The 14,704-nt window shown below is 43.5% G+C and overlaps 1 protein-coding gene across 1 annotated transcript in view; it reads right to left on the minus strand.

Moving 5' to 3' along the window:
* The window catches only part of LOC118374521 (cadherin-6-like), a 90,659-nt gene that overhangs the window by 56,702 nt on the left and 19,253 nt on the right, over positions 1-14,704 (minus strand). The window lies entirely within an intron of this gene.

The following is a 14,704-nucleotide window of genomic DNA, read 5'->3' on the forward strand; positions in this document are numbered from 1 at the left end:
GTGCCAAGTGTGTGTATGTGTGCCTGCCATGTGTAGTCAAGTGTGAAAGTGTATTCTCTCAAAAATTATCCCAATACACAGTCCACAGGAAAAACACCCCAAATACATCAATACAGAAATAAACACACTCAAAGCAAATGTAATTAAAAAGAGTGTTGTTATTATCCATTATTCATTGTTTTGTTTGTTCTGCTTTAATAATGTACCTGGAGATTAGATCGACTGCTAACAATTCCTTACTTTTTAAAATGAATGGTGCAATTTAGAAGCGGACACATTGATTCAGCAACACAAAGGTCAAACAGTGTGTTGTGAATTGAAAATCAGAGCGGCCGTTGCATTCCCACGTTCCGTTTGTTTCATTTCCCTCTCTTCCTCTTTCCAGCCTGGTGGTGACAATTACAAACAGGGGGACCTTTGTAAAAAAACACATCTTCATTCAAGCGTCTATTGACGCTGTAAACAGCAGGTCAGCTACAGTTGCAGTGTACTGAGGCACAGCTTGCATGGTGCCGCAGAATTCTATGACACGTTATTTAAGTGCCAACCATGGGTACCATTAGTGCTAGTTAGTGCTCGTTCGACCACCAGAAGGCATATTTGAGAAGCATTAGATAGCCTTCAATACTGGCTGTACTAAAGACTTTAAAACATTTTTTGTAAGAACATAGTATATGGGACAGAAATTTTGCTTAATAAATTTGCTTAATATTATGGTGTTTCTATTCCAACAAAAATAAAAAATCCTCTGGGTTTTTATTAGGACAGAACAGAACAAATGGCGCTGTACCAAGTGACAGTAGAGAGTAGGCTACAGTACTGGGCTATTTAGATAAAGAATCCCAGTGTCGTGCGGTCACGCAGGAGACCGGGTTTCAATTCCCCCGACAGGGAGGAAGCAGTAGGCTGCCCTTGTAAATAAGAATATGTTCTTAACTGATTTGCCTAGTGAAAGAAAGGTTACACAAAGAGCATAACATTTCTACACCCTAATTGTATAATTGTAGTCTAACGAATACCCAAATGGAGATTCAGTGAAAATAAAAATCTACTTTATTTATCAAGACCAGTCCCCATGCTTGTCTCAGAGCAACACGAAACAGTGCAAAAATAGTTATAGGCTCCTGCTTCAAATCCTACTCCTTCTAACTTCAATATGCTCTTTAAATAAATAAGACCTACACCACGTTAAGCAGCACAATACTCAACACTAGTGAGGCTCATGTTGCCTACGGTAGGCCTACAGTACATCAAAAAAATATGACGTCACTCTGCCAATATTTACATATAGAGGATTGGAGGATTCTAAATTAAAACCAAAAGCCGCCTCATGGGTCTCCCGGTGGCGGCCGGCACGGGTATCAAGCCTGCATCTGTAGCAATGCATTTTGCACTGTGGGAGCCCCAATCCACTCGGGAGTCTCTATCCACAAAGTATCAAAATACAGAGAAGTGTTGGTCAAGGTAAATTGTCCTGCTAATAGCCCATAATGGATAACCAACACATTTCTTTATTAAAGACTATCAGAAAGAATGTTGGTACTTATTTATTTTGATCCAAAGCCATGAATGAGTGAGTCACTCAGCTTTATGTAGGTGCCGGGCTACAGTGGCTTGCGAAAGTATTCACCCCCATTGTCATTTTTCCTATTTTGTTGCCTTACAAACTGGAATTAAAATAGATTTTGGGGGGATTTCTATCATTTGATTTACACAACATGTCTACCACTTTGAAGATGCCACACATTTTTATGATGAAACAAACAAGAAATAAGACAAAAAAAATGGAAAACTTGAGCGTGCATAACTATTCAACCCCCTCCCACCCCCCAAAAGTCAATACTTTGTAGGGCCACCTTTTGCAGCAATTACAGCTGCAAGCCTCTTGGGTCATGTCTCTATAAAATTGGTGTATCTAGCCAATGGGATTTTTGCCTATTCTTCAAGGCAAAACTGCTTCAGCCATTTCAAGTAGGACAGGTTCCGCTGGTGTACAGCAATCTTTAAGTTATACCACAGAATATCAATTGGATTGAGATCTGGGCTTTGACTAGGCCATTCCAAGACATTTAAATGTTTTCCCTTATACCACTTGAGTATGCTTTGGGTTATTGTCCTGCTGGAAGGTGAACCTCCATCCCAGTCTCAAATCTCTGGAAGACAAACAGGTTTCCCTCAATAATTTCCCTGTATTTAGCGCCATGCATCATTCCTTCAATTCTGACCAGTTTCCCAGTCCCTGCCAATGAAAAACATCCCCACAGCATGATGCTGCCACCAGCATGCTTCACTGTGGGGATGATATTCTCGGGGTGATGAGAGGTGTTGGGTTTGCACCAGAAATAGCGTTTTACTTGATTGCCAAAAAGCTAAATTTTAGTCTCATCTGACCAGAGTACCTTCTTCCATATGTTTGGGGAGTCCCCGGCATGCCTTTTGGCAACCACCAAATGTGTTTGATTATTTTTTTCTTTCAGCAATGGCTTTTTTTCTGGCCACTCTTCCGTAAAGCCCAGCTCTGTGGAGTGTACGGCTTAAAGTGGTCCTATGGACATATACTCCAATCTTCACTGTGGCGCTTTGCAGCTCCTTCAGGATTATCTTTGGTATCATTGTTGCCTCTCTGATTAATGCTCTCCTTGCCTGGTCTGTGAGTTTTGGTGGACGGCCCCTCTTGGCAGGTTTGTTGTGGTGCCATATTCTTTCAATGTTTTATAATGGATTCAATTGTGCTCAAATGTTCAAAGTTTAGGACGTTTTTTAATAACCCAACCCTGATCTGTAGTTCTCCACAACTTTGTCCCTAACCTGTTGGAGAGCTCCTTGGTATTTAGGGGCTTCATAGCAAAGGGGGTGAATACATATGCACGCACCACTTTTCAGTTGTTGTTGTTTTTTTTGTTTTTTTGGGGGGGGGTGTTTTTGTATTTTTATATCATTGTTATTTATTTATTTCACTTCACCAATTTGGACTATTTTGTGTATGACCATTACATGAAATCCAAATAAAGATCCATTTAAATTACAGGTTGTATTGCAACAAAATAGGAAAAACACCAAGGGGGATGAATAGTTCTGCAAGGCACTGTATATGACTGTGCCATCAACTTGATTATACACAGCGTGCACAATTATTAGGCAAGTGAGCATTCTGACCTTATCATTATTTCTATGCACATTTTCCAAACCATATAAACTTGAATGCTTATTGGATTTAATCATATTCAGGTGATATGTATTTGTGTAATGAGGGAGGGTGTGGCAAAAGTGAATAACACCTTATATCAAGGTGTGCATAATTATTAGGCAGCTTCATTACCTCAGGTAAAATGGGCAAAAAAAAAAAGATTTAACTGACACTGAAAAGTGAAAAATTGTAAAAATTCCTTTCAGACGGATGCAACACTCTTAAAATAGCCAAACTATTGAGTCGTGACCACCGGACAATCAAACGTTTTGTTGAGAATAGTCAACTGGGGTGGGAAAAAAAATGAAAAGGCGCAAATGAACTGCAAAAGACTTGAGAAGAATTAAACGTCAATCTACTAGGAACCCATTATCCTCCAGTGCTACCATGTTCAAGAACTGCAACCTACCTGGAGAGTCCAGAAGAACAAGGTGCTCAAGTGCTCAGAGACATGGCCAAGGTCAAGGCTGAAACACGACCACCACTGGATAAGATTCACAAGTTGAAGCGTCAAGATTGGGCAAAGAAATACCTGAAGACAGATTTTTCAAAGGTTTTATGGACAGATGAAATGAGAGTGACTCTTGATGGACCAGATGGATGGGACCGTGGCTGGATCAGTAATGGACACAGGGCACCACTTCGAGTCAGGCGCCAGCAAGGTGGAGGAGGGGTACTGGTATGGGCTGCTATCATTAAGGATGAGGTAGTTGGACCTTTTTGTGTTGAAGATGGCCTGAAACTCAACTCCAGAACCTACTGCCAGTTTCTGAAAGGTACTTTCTTCAAGCAGTGGTATAGGAAGAAATCCTCAGCATTCAAGAAGGCCATGATCTTTATTCAGGATAAGTTATAGGTCTGTGAGAGCCAGACATCTTGCTTGTTCATTAAAAATCCTACAATGTGATTTTCTGGATTTTTTTTCTCATTTTGGCTGTCATAGTTTAAGTGTACCTATGATGAAAATTACAGGCCTATCTCATCTTTTTAAGTGGGAGAACTTGCACAATTGGTGGCTGACTAAATACTTTTTTGCCCCACTGTACATTCATCTCGAGGAGACAAAACACATCCCCTTCCTGAGCGGTATGACATCTGCATGGTCCCATGGTGTTTATACTTGCATACTATTGTTTGTACTGATGAACGTGGTACCTTCAGGCGTTTGGAAATTGTTCCCGAGGATGAACCAGACGTGTGGAGGTCTACAATTCTTTTCATGAGGTATTGGCTGATTTCTTTTGATTTTCCTATGATGTCAAGCAAAGACTCACTGAGTTGGAAGGTAGGTCTTAAAATACATCCACAGGTACACCTCCAACCTCCAATTCAAATTATGTCAATTACTTATCAGCAGCTTCAAAAGCCATGACGTAATTTTCTGGAATTTTCCAAGCTGTTTAAAGGCACAGTCAACTTAGTGTATGTAAACTTCTGACCCATAGGAATTGTGACACAGTAAATTATAAGTGAAATAATCTGTAAACAATTGTTGGAAAAATGACTTGTGTCATGCACAAATTAAATGTCCTATCCGAGATGCCAAAATTATAAGTGAAATAATCTGTAAACAATTGTTGGAAAAATTACTTGTGTCATGCACAAATTAAATGTCCTATCCGACATGCCAAAATTATAGTTTATTAACAAGAAATGTAGGAAATAGTTGAAAAACAAGATTTAATGACTCCAACCTAAGTTTACATTTACATTTAAGTCATTTAGATCTTAAAATGATTCACCTTATGACATCCAGTGGAACAGCCACTTTACAATAGTGCATCTAAATCTTTTAAGGGGGGTGAATCCTATCCTAGGTATTCCTTAAAGAGGTGGGGTTTCAGGTGTCTCCGGAAGGTGGTGATGGAAGTGTATGTACACTTCTGACTTAAACTGTTGCCCTGCTAATAGTCATAAGGGCACACTGTACAATGTGACCGTGTGTGTTGAAGGAGTATTTTCTAGTAAGCAACCATTTGTTAACCTTCATTAAACAACTTTGCTCCAATATTTCTTTAAATCATTGATATTTATTCCCATAGTTATTCTTAATGGATCCATAACTCAATAAACATTGGCATTTTGAAAGAGTATTTTTATAATTATTTTATTAACATAAGCATAAAGATGCTGATGAAGAAATACAGTACTGTACAGTATTGTCATGCCCTGGTCGAAGTATAGTATGTTTGTCTTCATTTATTTGGTCAGGCCAGGGTGTGACATGGGTTTTTGCAGCGACAGCAGAAGCAACAAAGAGAGGAATGGACATGGGAGGAAGAATTGTTCGGAGAAGGACCCTGGGATCAGCCTGGAGAATATCGCCGCCCCAAAGAAGAACTGGAGACGGCGAGAGCTGAGAGGCGCTGGTATGAGGAGAAGCAACAGCGGCAGCAGGAGCAACAATATCGGGACTACACTACTTGGGAGGAAATAGACAGGTGGGCGGTCGACCCAGGGAGAGTGCCGGAGCCCGCCTGGGATTCGCTGGAGCAGTGCGAAGAGGGTTATAGGAGAATGGAGTTGGAGAGACAAGCACGGCGGCGCGGAAGGAAGCCCGAGAGTCAGCCCCAAAAATGTATTTGGGGGCTCAGGGAGAGTGTGGCAGAGTCAGGAGTCAGACCTGAGCCAACTCTCCCTGTTTATCGTGAGGAGCCAAGGAGGAGACCAGAACCAGAGCCGGTTTTAGAGTTGAGCGAAGCAGAGACTGTGAAGGAGTTAATGGGGAAATTGGAGGAGAGAGTAATGAGGGAGTTGCTAGTTTGGTGCTTTAGGTACGATATTCTTCCGACGGAACGTGTCAGGGATTTGATGGCACCTGGGTCAGCGCTCCATACGCACGTCCTGGGTCAGCACTCCATACGCACGTCCTGTGCCAGCCCTGCTCTCAGGCTCTCCAGTACACCTTCACGGTCCAGTCCATCCTGTGCCACCTTCACACACCAGCCCTCCGGTGGCAGCTCCCCGCACCAGGCTTCCTGTGCGTGTCCTCGGCCCAGTACCACCAGTGCCAGCACCACGCATCAGGCATACAGTGCGCCTCGCATCTCCAGCGCTGTCGGAGTCTCCCGTCTGTTCAGCGCAGCCAGAGCTGCCAGCCTGCATGGAGCAGCCTGAGCTGCCAGCCTGCATGGAGCAGCCAGAGCTGTCAATCTGCATGGAGCAGCCTGAGCTGTCAGTCTGCATGGAGCAGCCAGAGCTGTCAGTCTGCAAGGAGCTGTCAGTCTGCATGGAGCAGCCAGAGCAGCTAGATCCGCCAGTCAGCCAGGATCCGCCAGTCAGCCAGGATCAGCCAGTCAGCCATGATCTTCCAGATCCGCCAGTCAGCCAGGATCCGCCAGTCAGCCAGACTCTTCCAGATCTGCCAGTCAGCCAGACTCTTCCAGATCTGCCAGTCAGCCAGACTCTTCCAGATCTGCCAGTCAACCAGACTCTTCCAGATCTGCCAGTCAACCAGACTCTTCCAGATCCGCCAGCCAGCCAGGATTTTCCGGATCCAACTGCCTGCCTGAGCTTCCTCTCAGTGATGAGCTTCCCCTCAGTGCTGAGCTTCCCCTCAGTCCCGAGCTTCCCCTCAGTCCCGAGCTACCCCTCAGTCCCGAGCTGGCTCAGTCCCGAGCTGCCCCTCAGTCCCGAGCTGCCCCTCAGTCCCGAGCTGCCCCTCAGTCCCGAGCTGCCCCTCAGTCCAGTGGGGTTTTGGGTGAGGACTACTAGGCCATGGTCGGCGGCGAGGGTGGACTATCCTAGGACGCGAGGGGGAGGAACTAAGACATTGATGGAGTGGGGTCCACGTCCCGAGCCGGAGCCGCCACCATGGACAGACGCCCACCCAGACCCTCTCTATTGTTTTGATGTGCGTCCGGGAGTCCGCACTTTAGGGGGGGGGGGGTTCTGTCACGCCCTGGTCGAAGTATAGTATGTTTGTCTTCATTTATTTGGTCAGGCCAGGGTGTGACATGGGTTTTCGTGGTGCGTTTTTGTTGTGGGGTTTTGTGGGGTGTCTAGCATAGTCTATGGCTGCCTGAGGCGGTTCTCAATCAGTCATGTGATTATCGTTGTCTCTGATTGGGAACCATATTTAGGCAGCCATATTCTTTGAGTATTTCGTGGGTGATTGTTCCTGTCTCTGTGTTTGTTGTCACAAGATAGGCTGTATAGGTTTTCACGTTCCGTTTGTTGTTTTGTAGATTTAGTTATTTCATGTATCGTTCATTTTCCATTAAAGAACATGAGTAACCACCACACTGCATTTTGGTCCGCTTCTCCTTCTACGGAAGAAAACCGTAACAAGTATATGATTTTACATTTGGATAATAAAGCATTTAAAACATTTTGAAGTTATAAGCCACCTGCATTTGTTTATTAGGTTGTAGCAGAACAGCATAACAGTCCGGACGGCCCTTGCTGTGCACGGTGAGCAGTTGGTCAAGTTTTACTGTCAGAAGAATGGAAATGTCAGGGTGAACCGACGCCGTGGTGAACCCGCCAGGTATGCTGACTCTGCCTGTCGGAGGTGGAGTTCAGATCTCACAGGTGTGCCTGGCATGGATTGTGACTCCATCTCGTTCCTCGCACTCTTCAACGCATCATCCTCTGCCCATCTCTCCGCCAATGCCATCTGGCTCTGGACCAATGTCGCCCGTATCTCTCCCACCCGTTAATGTTTCTCTTTCTGCGGGTCTGCCTTCAATGACTCGATCTCGGTCTTCAGTGTTTTAATCGTATCCATGTGCACCTTCATCAGATGAGCAGAATGGTACCCACCCTGAGCACCCATTGATTACAGTGGCCTATTATAGAAACGGTAGATCAATTGAGAATTAAAAGTGACTCCAACACACAAATGTTGTGTACACATTTTAAGAATCTTGCAAAACTTACCACTTTCTTGGCAACCATGAGTTTTTTTTCGGTGCGGCCAGTTGTCCAGCCCTTTGTCCACTGATCACCACGGATGGTTGTCGGCATGTTCGTATGCTTTGCAAAAACACATTCCCGTTTTTATTACACAATCATTTTTATTTTTATTTAACCTTTATTTATCAATGTTATTACACATTATGCTTACACTTTGATAGGCTATATAAATTTTGTATTGAAGAAAATGCACTGAAAGCAAAATATCTTTAGTTTTGGCAATCCTCTCAGCTCGGGCTCATTTTTATGTCCTCTCGTGGTTACGGTCCTAACCTTGGAATGGGTAGCACCACAGCTGGCTTGATGAAAATGATGTCCATTTCGTTGGTTCTCTTTGGTCGCAATGTCATTTTTTGCAGGTAAGGGGATGTTCATAACTACAATAACCGGGCTGTAAAGAGTCCTGCTCATCGGTCTGCAATTATATGAAAACCTGTTTTCAAAATGCCACCAGCTGGCCATCATTACTGTAAATAAAAACACAGCTTGTTTACATCTTGTTTACATTCATTATTGTAACCACAATGTCACAAATAATTTGTATCTAATTACTTTTCGAATTTGGGATTTACAAATGTGTGCTTTTCATGTTCGTCCAGTTCGTATTTTAAGTATAACTTTTGAGTGACACCTTTGGTGAGAGGTCCAATGCTTTAATATTTAATAATATCTGCCCTCCGAATTCATATCTAAGGGGCATTTTTTGTTACATTGTTTAAGTTTGAACTTGCAGACTGGCACTAAGAACAGCGGGAGTGTTTCCCTAGTCAGCGCCATTATCCCCCTCGTGCACCCACCTCTGTTTCAGTGGATACAGCTGGAGAACTGCAAGGCAATCCCATTGTGCACCACTCGGAAGCCATGACCAATATGACCAATATATATTGTCCTGCTAATAATATATCTGTGAGAATAACCAAAGACCTACAGTCATGTAATAGGTCTTCCAGCTAAGGCCGGCATCTGTAGCAACACAGCTTGCACCACTAAGCAGTGTCTTAGACAGTTGCGCCACTGAGGCGCTGTTCAATGTGACCTGTCGTGGGCTACAGTACTACAGTTTCGCCCATGCATTGTCTGTTAGAGACACAGTCGTACCCAAAAGCATAATCAGTGCTCTAATTCCCCTTTACGCTGGTCTGGGGCAATGAAGTAGTGACGAAGAGTACCGTACTAAACCAGAAATGACCTCAAAGTCCTGCAGCATAATCACACAACTTTTAGTGGAGCAACCACTCTACAGACCTAATTGTCACACAACACTACATAATTCATGGAGCTAAAACAGGAGACATTACACATTTAAATTAGAAGGGCTTCTTCTTCCTCCTCCTCTTCCACCGTCCGGAGAAAAATAATGTATTTTCTTGGAAGCTCCCAGTAAAACAGCTGCTTTTACATTATTGATGTGTCAGTCACACATCCAGTTGAGTCAGAGGGTTGAGTCATACATGCACTTTGTAAATGCGTCTTGTATACTTGATAAAATGAGATCATTGTGAAGATATGGATATGTGTCCTTGACCTAAAGAAACATGTGATTACCATGCTTCCATTCAGAAAGCAATAGTGGTTATCCTACAACAGCAATCAATTTATCTCAAGTTAGATTGTGCTCCAATCAGCGGTGGAAAAAGTACTCAATTGTCATACTTAAAGATACCTTAATAGAAAATGTGAAAGTCACCCAGTAAAATCCTACTTGAGTAAAAGTCTAAAAGTAATTGGTTTTAAATATACTTAAGAATCAAAAGTAAAACTATAAACCATTTCAAATTCTTTATAAAGAAGCAAACCAGACAGCAGAGTTATTTTTTTTAGACAGATAGCCAGGGGCACACTCCAACACTCAGACATATTTTACAAACTAAGCATTTTGTGTTTAGTGAGTCCACAAGAACACAGGCAGGAGTGATGATCAGGGATGTTCTCTTGATAAGTGTGTGAATTGGACCATTTTCCTGTCAAAATGTAACAAATACTTTTGGGTGTCAGGGAAAATGCATGTAGTTAAAAGTACATAATTTCTTTAGGAATGTAGTGAAGTGAAAGTAAAAGTTGGCAAAAAATATAAATAGTAAAGTACAGATACCCCCAAAAAGGACTTAAGTAAAAATACTTGAACGTATTACCTAAGTACTTTACACCACTTGCTCCAATGAATGGCTTGGTGGAATTTGTCTCTTTCATTTCTAACCACTCTGTCCGTGAATTCCTTAGAGATGTGGCCTGGCGTAACCTCTGTTGACCCTAACAGTGACTCATGGTGACTATCGGCAATACGTTATTCCTATGGCTTGGGTTGTCTAATCATTGAAATTAAGTGCTTTGAATGTGTTGTTTTTTATACACCCTAATGAAAGAACCACACACACACACACACACACACACACACACACTGAACCACACACACACACACACTGAACCACACACACACACACACACGCACGCACGCACGCACACACACACACACACACACACACACACACACACACACACACACACACACTGAACCACACACACACACACACACGCCTAAATAGTATACAGGACCCCCACCACCCTACTCACCTCTCCAGTGACCAGGGTGACATCCGGTGCATGTTTAATTACCAGGCACTTCAGGGGTCTGGCTGAACAACAACCCCAGCCACAGGTCACTGTGATACACTGTATCTGACCATATGGGCTGGAGACCCAGTGGCCTTGGGCAGAAAAGAGAGGGTGCAGAGAGGGGTGGATGGTGGACACAAGCCCTTGGCACCAGGCAAAGCCAACAGGAAGCCACTAGACTAGGGCATAAGATTTCATATGAATTTGAGGATGCCTTATCGAACATGAGCCACATTTCTAACATTTCAAACTCAGGTTCTATCTATTTAAGACGTGGGCCATTAATGTACTGTACTGCTAGGGTGGAACTTGTAAGATACAGGATCACAACCGGTCTGTAAAGCGTGTCTGATTATCCATCATGACCTTTACCACCCAGCCTTTCTCCCCCACTGCCCTATCCATCCTCTACCCAACCCTCATTGCCACCAACACAGCTCCAGCACTGTGTTATTTCACATAAACAATCAATACCACATTAAAGAGGAGGCAACCTGGTTTTAAACAGCTAGATGAGGAAAATAATTCAGCCCAATGTCATGGGTGCACTACAGGCAACCAATCTCCCTCATGAACTTGAGGGGCAAACTGATATCGAAAATGTAGGCCACTTTCTTTCATTTTCCCTCGATGTCATTTCTTTGTATATGAGGTCAACAGATACACACTCACTCAGTCACTCAGTCAAACAAGTGTTCTCTTTCTTACCCTGGCCTTAGTCTCAGAATGAAAGACCCCACTGCATTAAAAAACGAATACCCTACTTCATAGCCTTTTTGCTTTTCGATCAATGTCACAGGGCGAGGAATGGATATTTTAACACGACTCCCAGGCCAAGTATTTCCACTCTAAAAGTATCTGACCCTTTTCTTTTTGATGATTGCTTCTAATCCACATTCTTGGCCACTCCATTTCTACACTGTGACGATGATGACCATCTATAAAATGGTTAGCTCAAAGGATCCGTCTTGCCCTTTATAATGCCTGCTCGTAATCAATACATTCCCTGCCATAGTCCATGCACAGCCAATGAAATAAGCAACTTTTCTGAACCTCTGTGTATAGCTGATAACAAAGCTGTATTTATCAGTAGGCCCAAAAAGTACCCCCTCCATACTTGGATCAAACTATTTGTATTCATCGCCAAGTAAAATCCCCAACTGCCCAATTCCGGTCAGCTTTTGTTTTCCTGGATATGGCTAGTCGAAGTCATGCATGAGAAGAGGCACGTTGCTAGAACTGGTTGAATGATGGCTGAATGATTACAGGTTATGTTTACTAACACCGCAGCTCATTCTTAGCTTTATTAGGGAGCACCACGATTTCCATTACAGAGGGAGAAGGGGAGCCAGCCCGGAGGAGGGTGAGCCGACCGGGAAGAGGGAAGCCAGTCAGTAGGAGGGTGAGCCGGCAGGGAGGGGGGAGGAGAGGAAGACGTAGGAGTAGAGGGGACAGGCAGGCTGGGAGGGCCGCAAACGTCAGATAAAAAAAAAATGCTCAGTTGATTTCCACTCATTACTCTCTCTCACACTGCTTATTGCAAATCATGATGCTGTTTTATGAGCTGAATCCTCCATTAGGACAAAGCTGGGTGGACAGTGCTCTATAGTCCATACACCAGCTATATCAGTACAGCCGTACAGTACAGTACCCCCTGGCTGTGTCCCAAATGGCACCTTATTCCCTATATAGTGCACTACTTTTGACCTGGGTCCCGGTCAAAAGTGGTGCACTATATAGGGAATATGGTGCCATTTGGGATGCAACCTGCCAACACTCATTCTACTGAGCACCTCAACAGCGGTGAGCAGGGAGAGGCGTATAAATGACAGCAGCCATGAAAACAGAGATTCAAAATGTCCTGAGACATATTTCGCGGCCACTTTTAGCCCTATGTCAGTGAGCATAGAGGTGCGTTGGTTTCATTGAGCGAAGCTGCCTGCAGAGTGGGAATGTGAGATCATAGACTTACATACTAACTCACAGATTGTTCTTTAAAAAATGTGTGGGTAAATATTGAAGATTGTCTTTGGAGTGCTGTCCATTTCATTGTTCAAGAAGTGTAAGAGTGCCCTCCATAAATTGACAGACCGAGGGCATCGGAGGCTTAAGTTTATTCTACAGTCATACACTCTGAAGATGTTACGTTACTGGCCAGTTTCCGGGCGGCAGGTGCCAGTTTGTTTGTTTGTGTGGAGGGGAGGATGGTCAATTTAGAGACCTAGGACCTCATGAATTCATAAGATAGAGATGGCAGAAGTGTATGCTGAGTTTGAGTCAAGCAGCAAGCACATCCTGCTTGACTCCTATCTGGAACAGGTTGACAGATGCTTCGCCTGTGTCCATTATATATCATTTTTATTTAACTAGGCAAGTCAGTTAAGAACAAATTCTTATTTACAATGACAGCCTACCAGGGAACAGTGGGTTAACTGCCTTTTTCACAGATAGAACAACTGATTACTTTTCCTTGTCTGCTCTGGGATTCAATCCAGCAACCTTACGGCTACTTGCCCAACGCTCTAACCACTAGGCTACCTGCTGCCCCTGGCGGCTGAAGAGGAGGACTACAAGATATGGATGGACTGCATTGCATTTTTACAACTGGTCTGCAACTCAGCATCTGATAGAATTCAAGTTCTGACTTTGAGTTGGTTTGTATGTAGTATAGTCTTAGGCAAGCCCATGAATAAGGTCAGGTTTGAAGTTGTGTGTTTGTAGTGTAGGATAAGTGAAACATGAATAACTACTACACCTGACTCCGTGAATCCAACCCCTGACCACTTGGAGTAGTTCTCATTCTCTCCAGACAGAAAGAAGCCTAGCTCTTTAGCTCTGTTGTGACGGGCCATACACACCCTCAAACATAGTCCCCTATCAATCCCAAATGGCACCCTTGTCCCTATGTAGTGCACTACTTTTGTCCATGGCCTCTGGTCAAAAGTAGTGCACTACAAAGGGAATAGGGTGCTATTTGGGACGCATTCCCAACTCTCTTAAAGCCACTTAGAGAGGCTGACCTGTGAGTGTCGGCCATTTGATTGAATTAAGAGGATGATTCATTTAATCTGCTGGTGAAGAGCTTGAATGACTGACAACGTCCCACGGGAGCAGAGGTCTAAACATTATGATTAACAATATACCAACTGTTGGATTCACTTAACTTGCGTACCAATGGCACCCATTTTCCCTATATCAGTGTTTCCCAACCCTGGTCCTCGAGTACCCCCAACAGTACACATTTCTATTGTAAACCTGGACAAGCACACCTGATTCAAGTTGTCAACTAATCATCAAGCCCTCAATGAGTTGAATGAAGTGTGTTTGTCCAGTGCTACAACACAAATGTGTACTGTTGGGGGTACTCAAGGACCAGGGTTGAGAAACACTGCCCTATATAGTGAACTACTTTTGACTAAGGGCCTAAGCCACATACAGTTAGCTTCTGGTTGTTCTAATGTCTTTTCAGCATGACTATCCAACACTGTTCCTGGAGAGCTACTGTCCTGTAGGTTTTTGCTCCAGCCCTAATCTAGTGTACATGATTAAAAACATTTGCTGGTTCATAAATTAAATCAGGTCAGTTTTAACTGGGGTTGGATCGAAAATCTACAGGAGGGTAGATCTCGAGGACAATGTTGGAGAGTCCTGCTTTAGTTATTCCTTACCACTGCTTGTCTATGTCCCAAGTGGCACCCTATTCCCTATATAGTACACTACCTTTGACATAGGGAAAAGGATATCATGTAGGAAATAGCCTTAAACTGCTGTTTCTGCTGCTAGTAGGAGAAGCACACCATAGCTACTAATAGCAAGCACAATATGATTAATACAAATGGAATGTTTAATGCAATTTTTCCATTTCAAAGAAATTCCCCAAGCATCTTAAATCAAATTCAACTTTGTATTGTCCTCAGGGCTTACAATAACTCTCATTTGGCATCGGCTTCATTAGATCAAACTCAATTAATGACGAGTACCCTGCAG

This window comes from Oncorhynchus keta, chromosome 4 (genome assembly GCF_023373465.1).
Source record: "Oncorhynchus keta strain PuntledgeMale-10-30-2019 chromosome 4, Oket_V2, whole genome shotgun sequence".
Classification (NCBI taxonomy): Eukaryota; Metazoa; Chordata; class Actinopteri; order Salmoniformes; family Salmonidae; genus Oncorhynchus; species Oncorhynchus keta.